Source organism: Myotis brandtii, unplaced genomic scaffold (genome assembly GCF_000412655.1).
Source record: "Myotis brandtii unplaced genomic scaffold, ASM41265v1 scaffold120, whole genome shotgun sequence".
Taxonomy (NCBI): Eukaryota; Metazoa; Chordata; class Mammalia; order Chiroptera; family Vespertilionidae; genus Myotis; species Myotis brandtii.
In genome coordinates this window covers 4,479,994-4,486,626 of record NW_005354174.1, presented here as the reverse complement: position 1 = coordinate 4,486,626, position 6,633 = coordinate 4,479,994, and the positions used below count along the sequence as shown (strand labels likewise).

The 6,633-nt window shown below is 50.3% G+C and overlaps 2 long non-coding RNA genes across 2 annotated transcripts in view; both read right to left on the bottom strand.

Moving 5' to 3' along the window:
* Positions 1-6: 6 nt before the first annotated feature.
* Positions 7-6,633, bottom strand: part of LOC102242919 — a 33,747-nt gene continuing 27,120 nt past the window's right edge. The window contains exon 3 of the long non-coding RNA XR_313150.2: positions 7-1,043. This is a non-coding gene — a long non-coding RNA (uncharacterized LOC102242919). The remainder of the gene's footprint in view (positions 1,044-6,633) is intronic.
* Positions 4,791-6,633, bottom strand: part of LOC102242694 — an 8,519-nt gene continuing 6,676 nt past the window's right edge. The window contains exon 3 of the long non-coding RNA XR_001360300.1: positions 4,791-6,032. This is a non-coding gene — a long non-coding RNA (uncharacterized LOC102242694). The remainder of the gene's footprint in view (positions 6,033-6,633) is intronic.

Here is a 6,633-nt window from a genome sequence, read left to right as displayed (position 1 = left end):
GGGCTGTCCTGGGAGGAGGGCAGAGAGGCACAGGGGTGCTGGCACACCTGCCTCTTCCTATTGGGGACACAGCTGCTGGTCGCTCCTGCAGAAGCAACCCCCCAGAGTGGCAGCCTTTGACAGCTACAAAGAGGAGCCTAGCGAGAGAACAGCCCTTGGCTTGACAGATGAAAAAACCAAGTCACCTCGTTACCACACTCCACATCAGTCTTTCCCTGTCTCATCCACGTGTCCCTTTAAGTGACAAGCATCGGGGAAGGGAGGAGAGTGGCATCCTTTTGAGGTGGTAGTGGAGGCTGGGGGGCCTCCCCTAACTCCTTAGCACCATGGTGTCTGTCCCCAGAGGTCGGAGGACCCTACACCCCAGCAGACCCCCCAAGGATGTGGAGGGTTCTGTGAAAGAAGCAGAGGCTGGGCAGAGGGGCCAGGGTCACCTGCTTGGAGTCCCCAACCCATTCGCTGCTTGGGGCCTCCGGGAGTCTCCCGACTCCTGGGTGTCTGTAGGTGGTGTGGAGCCTGGGGCTCGGAGGGACACACGCGCTCACATGTCACGCTCGCCTCAGCGTAGGGAGTGTGTGCAGGAGGCTGTGCGACTTGAGTAGACCCGAGGTCATACTGAGTTGTCAGGTGACATGGTACCAGGGAGAAGTGTGTAGTGGATGGGGGTAGGAGTGGGGAGGAAGGTGGGTGGAAGAGGAAAGGGCTGCCCCAGTCCCAGGAGTGGGGAAGGCAGGGTGTTGCCAGTAACCACGGTGGAGCGGGGAGAGGAGGAAGGGGGGAGGAAAGCTGGGTCCTGTGGCTTTTCCTCTCACCAAGGGACAGTGTACTTCAGTGCTGGCCCAGTGGACACCCGTGATCAGAGTGGCCCTGGTGAGGGTGAGGACCAGGCTGAGGGTGAGGCAGTGGCCCGGGCTCTTCTCCTTGGAGCCACCCCGCTCTCCGGTGGTCCTGGCAGCTTGGTTTTCCAGGCTTTAAGGCCAAGGGTCATCCATGCACGTGAACTTCTGTCTTCTGGGAGGGAGCAGTCTGCCCACCGGTGGAGGCTGGAGGGAGGGATTTTGAGAGTGGCACCCCTTCAGGCCTTGGGGGAGTGGTCCTGGGGGGCCAGGGCCGGGGGATGGGTAGAGAGGAAGAAGAGTCTGAGGTTTCACTTGTAACCAGGGTGCCCTTCTCTGCTATCAGCAAAGAAACGCTGCAGAAAGCAGATGGAGGAGGTTTCAGCTGGGGCCCCGCCTCCGAAGGGCTCCTGAGAACTGAGTCTGGGAGGATGGCGGAGCCCATGTTCGGTCCTGCCAGCCCATTCTCAGGTCTCACGGTGTGGCATCGTGACAGTGGCTACAGAACATCTGGGTTAGGGCCCGAGTTCAGCATGGGACAGCCTCTGCCTCCTTGAGACCTCATAGGAGCAAAGGCAATTTGAGGTTGGAAGATACTCTAAACCCCCTGGTTTACCTGGAACGAACTGATACCAGGGCTGGTTGGAGGGTCACCCTGCATCTCCATCATGGTCACATTGACCATAATGGCTGTTGAATTATACAGCTTCTCTGCTAAACTGTGAGTTCAGGAGGATAGAGGTTGTGTCTGCCTGTGAGCTTAGCACAGTGCCTGGCACAAACGAGGCCCTCATTCAAGGAAGGGGGAGTGGAAGGAAGGGATGGCCAACATTTATATTCAATCTCCCGGTGGCAAGGGCAAGCTCACAGCCTCCTCAAGAATGACATGAAGCCAAAACCGGTTTGGCTTGGTGGATAGAGCGTCGGCCTGCGGACTGAAGGGTCCCGGGTTCGATTCCGGTCAAGGGCATGTACCTTGGTTGCAGGCACATCCCCAATGGGAGGTGTGCAGGAGGCAGCTGGTCGATGTTTCTCTCTCATCGATGTTTCTAGCTCTCTATCCCTCTCCCTTCCTCTCTGTAAAAAAATCAATAAAAATATATTTAAAAAAAAAAAGAATGACATGAAGCATCAAACCGCACTCATTTGGAATTTGCAACAGTACAGACATCATAACCTTGATCCCAATGAGTGAAAGTTGAAAGTAACTTCTCTATATTTAGGTCTTATTCCTGATGGAGAGGCACAATAATGAGAATACTAGTACACCTTACATTTGGATGGCACTTCAGACCTTTCTAAATTCTTTTGTGTAAGTAATCTAATTTGATATTTCCAATAACCTTAGGAGGCAGGAGAGAGATAAGGTCCTTCGTTTGGTCAGCTACCTCCCAGCTGCCAGCAAAACAATGGAGGAGGCCTGGATCCTGCAGGAGGATCTAACTGTGATGAGGCCTGACGGACCCAGGAAATGCAGTCTGCTTGAGAGATCGCTCCATCTCTCTTCTAGGGAAGGATGGGCCACCTAGTAGCACAGCTGGAGAAAAAAAAATCCCTTAGAAAATACACCCAACAATGGAATAGAATTGAGTCCAGACATAGGCCTTACATTTATGTTCAGTGGGTTTTTGGCAAGGATGACAGACAACTAAACGGGGCAGTGGGAAAGGGAAGAAAGTCTTTTTACCAAAAGGTTCTGGGACAACTGGATTTCCACATGCAAAGAATGAAGTTGGACGCTTACCTCATCCCGTTTGCAAAAATTAACCCCAAATGGTCATAGAGAATGTAAGAGCTAAAAATCATAAAAATCTTATTAAAAGCACATGTATAATCTTTGTGACTTTGGATTAGGCAATGGTTTCTTAGAAATGACACCGGAAGCACAAGTTATAAAAGAAAACTTAGATAAATTGGTCTTCATCAAAATTAAAAACTTTTGTGCTTCAAAGGACGCCATCAAGAAAATGAAAAGACAACCCACAGATTGGGAGAAAACACGTATACGATAAGGGACTTGTGTCCAGAATATATGAAGAACTCTTACAATTCAACAATAAAAAGACAAATAACTCAGTTAAAAAGTGGGCAGAAGATTTAAATAGACATTCTCCAAAGACACACACAAATTATCAAACACACATAGATGCTCAACTTCACTAGTCATCAGGGAAATGCAAACCAAACCACAATGAAATACCACTTTGTACCCATCAAGATGCCTAAAGTAAAAAAGGCAGACAATAGCAAACGTTGTCAAAGAGATGGAGAAATGGGAATCTGTGTACATTCCTGATGGATTGTAAAATGCTGAAGCAATGTTGGAAAACAGATTGGGCTCGGCCGGTGTGGCTCAGTGGTTGAGTGTCGACCTATGAACCAGGAAGTCACGGTTCTATTCCTGGTCAGGGCACATGCCTGGGTTGTGGGCTCGATCCCTAGTAGGGGGCATGCAGGAGGCAGCCAATCAATGATTTTCTCTCATCATTGATGTTTTTATCTCTCCCTCTCCCTTCCTCTCTGAAATCAATCAATAAAAATATATTAAAAAAAGAAAACAGATTGGCAGTTCCTCAAAATGTTAAACATAGAGTTACCATGTGACCCAGCAATGCCATTCCTGGGTATGTAGCCAGGAGAATTAGAAACATGTCCACACAAAAACTTTTACATGAATGTTCAAAGCAGGATAATATTATTTATAATAACCAAAAATTGGAAAAAGCCCAAATGTCCATCAACTGACGAATGAATAAACAAAATATGGTACATTTATATAACAGAGTATTGTTTAGTCCTATAAAGAAATGAAATATTTCTACAACGTGGATGAATCTTAAAAAGATTACACTGCCCTAGCTGGTTTGGCTCAGTGGATAGAACATTGGACTGAAGGGTCCCGGGTTCGATTCCGGTCAAGGACACATGCCCAGGTTGTGGGCTCGATCCCCAAGAGGGGGCGTGCAGGAGGCAGCTGATCAATAATTCTCTCTCAACATTGATGTTTCTATCTCTCTCTCCCTCTTCCTTCCTCTCTGAAATAAGTAAAAATATATATTTTAAAAAAGATTACACTAAGTGAAGGATGCCAGTCATAAAGGCCACATAGGTATAAATTCATTTAAGTGAAATGTCTAGAATAGGCAAATCCATAGAGACAGAAAGTAGATGAATGGTGCCAGGGGTTGGAGGGAGGGGGAATGGGAGTGATTGCCAATGGTATGGAGTTTATTCATGGGACAATGAAGATGTTCTAGTGAAATGATTGGTGATGGTTGCACAGCTCTGCAAATATACTAGAAACCGCTGAATTGTACACTTTAAACGGGGGGATTTTGTAGTCTAGGTATAATTATATTTCAATGTAACTTACTTAAAAATATGCCCAAATGTTTACTTCTGTCATTCTATGTTCATCAAGGAATCTCCTGATTATTGGTCTGTTTTCAGAGAAGCCCATGGTTCTCTCACTGAATACCCTCTTTGTTTAGCCCAAACCTAGCCATCTCTCAAAGCCCTAACATGAACAGTGCCTTCCTGGGCCTTGGCCAGTATTTTGAACTCCTTGGTCCTCAGGCAGCTCTCACTTGCCCCTCCCACACTCACCCAGGTGACTGAGATGCAAAAGTTGGTGAGCTGTGAATATGCTGGGCTCGGGGTGGGGTAGGGGGTGTAGGGGGCATTCAACCCCTCCTGAAGACTCTCTGGGGTGGACGCCTGGTCCAGCATCCTCCTGAGGCAGGAGGCAGGCAGAGAAAAGGAGCAAAGGGTCTCGTGACTGCAGAAAGGGGAGGGGACTGAGGAGCCCCAGAGGTGGTGGGGGCGGGAGTGAGCAACTGGCTCCTCAGTCACCCACCTTCTCACAGCAAAGGCCCTTCTAAACCTAGTCCTCATCTCCTCGCTCTCCTACCACCTAACCTGCTTCTAGAATGTTCCTCTCCTAGGAGCATGCTTAGGCATCATCACCCCTTTCAACTCCTCCCTCCATCCAATCACTGCTGCCCCCTTTCCTCCCCTGCTCCCTCTGCTGGCCCCTGAACCCCACGTCTCCCCGTCTCTGCCTCCCACCCACACCCCCTGTGGCTGCCTCCCTCCACTGCCTCTGGGCCTTCAGTCACGGCACCGCCCAACCTAAACCTTCCTTAGGAGGAGGCCTGGCACCCTCTGCTCACATCCAAGTGCTGACCAGTGGACATTCCTTTGTTTCCTTGGCTTGAAATGTGAGTCTTCCAGCGACTGGTTTAACCAACTCCTAGTCCCCCTATCAGGGCGCAGTCTGAGAGACACCCCCAGGGGCCTGGCACCCCTTCGGGAATTGCTTGTAAATATCTGGGAGTCTGTGTTGGCGAGACCAGTCTCAGGCTCTGGCACAAGCACTGTGGTCCCAGGAGAAACGTGTGGAGGAACAAGTGAGAGAAAGTGAAGGAGCGAGATGTTTTTAACGAAGGCCAGGCAAGATTAGGCAATAGGAGACAGGACAGACACGAGTCCAAGATTACTCAGATGTTCCTGGCCAGGGCGGCCGGCAGAGGCGGACTGTCACTGTCCGCAGCCCTGGCAAAGCCGGGCCTTGCCCTGGGCCTGGCGAAGAGACGTGTACCTTCCCTGACCCCGCCTGCTGGGTCGGAGCCTGACACCCAAACCAGAGTGCAGTGGGGACAGGCTCCAAACAGGCTCATTGCCACGGGTATTATCCTTGGAATGTAACGTTAAAAAACACACAGTATCTTTCTCATTAAATTTGTGCTGCTGGACATGAAACCGGGGGGAGAGCTAAACACAGGCACAAAAGAAAACTTTTTCAAAAGATGGGTGTGCGATGTCAAAGCAGTGAGGTTGGGTTCTGTGGATACCCTGCCTCGAGAGGGAGATATCGGAGGCATACAAACAAGCTGGTGACTTTTCCCATGAAAAGATCTGTAGGTTTTCACCAGTTCCTGGGTGCAGTGTGGACCACAGGGCTGCCCTGGCTGCCAGCGCGGCCTCCAGCCTCCTTGGCTGCACCAGTAACTCACGTGGGCGGGATTGGGGCCCCCTCTGTGCTGTCAGACTGGCCCTGGGGTTTTCCTCGAACATGCGTGTGCAGTGTGTGAGGCATCTGGAAACATCTGTGGTCCATTCACAAGGGGATGAACAGGTGCAGAGGGATCTGGAAACCATCGCTTCCTGGGAAGCACTGCAGGTGGTGTGTGTCCGCTGGAGAAAAGGAGATGCATGGATACGGATGCTACCTCTCCTGTTGAAGGGTGGCCATGTCAAAGAGAGAAAAAGACTCACTAAGTGTTTCTCTAGAGAGCCGAGGGAAGAACAATGAGTATAAATGATGAGGCAGAAGTCGGAGTTAGCGTAAGAAATCAGAGCAGTCCAGCCCTAACCAGTTTGGCTCAGTGGATAGAGCGCTAGCCTGCGGACTGAAAGGTCCCTGGTTCAAATGTACCTTGGTTGTGGGCACATCCCCAGTAGGAGGTGTGTAGGAGGCAGCTGATCAATGTTTCTCTCTCATTGATGTTTCTAACTCTCTATTCCTTGAAAGGGCGAGATCTCAAACCTGGGGACACGCGGCCCCCACCCTTCCCTGCATTCTCAGTGAAGGGGTGGGGACTGCGCCCTCCATCTTACCCTGGGTCCTCCATTTTTGGGCAGGGCCATGTGCTCGGCAAAGGCTTCTTCCCGGAAGAAGCCTCTGCTAGCCACACCCAGGATTTCTCTGGACTAACCAATGATAATCAAGGGAAGTGCACGCCATCACTATGACCACATCCTGTGTAATGAGACACCGACTCGCGCCTGGCCAATC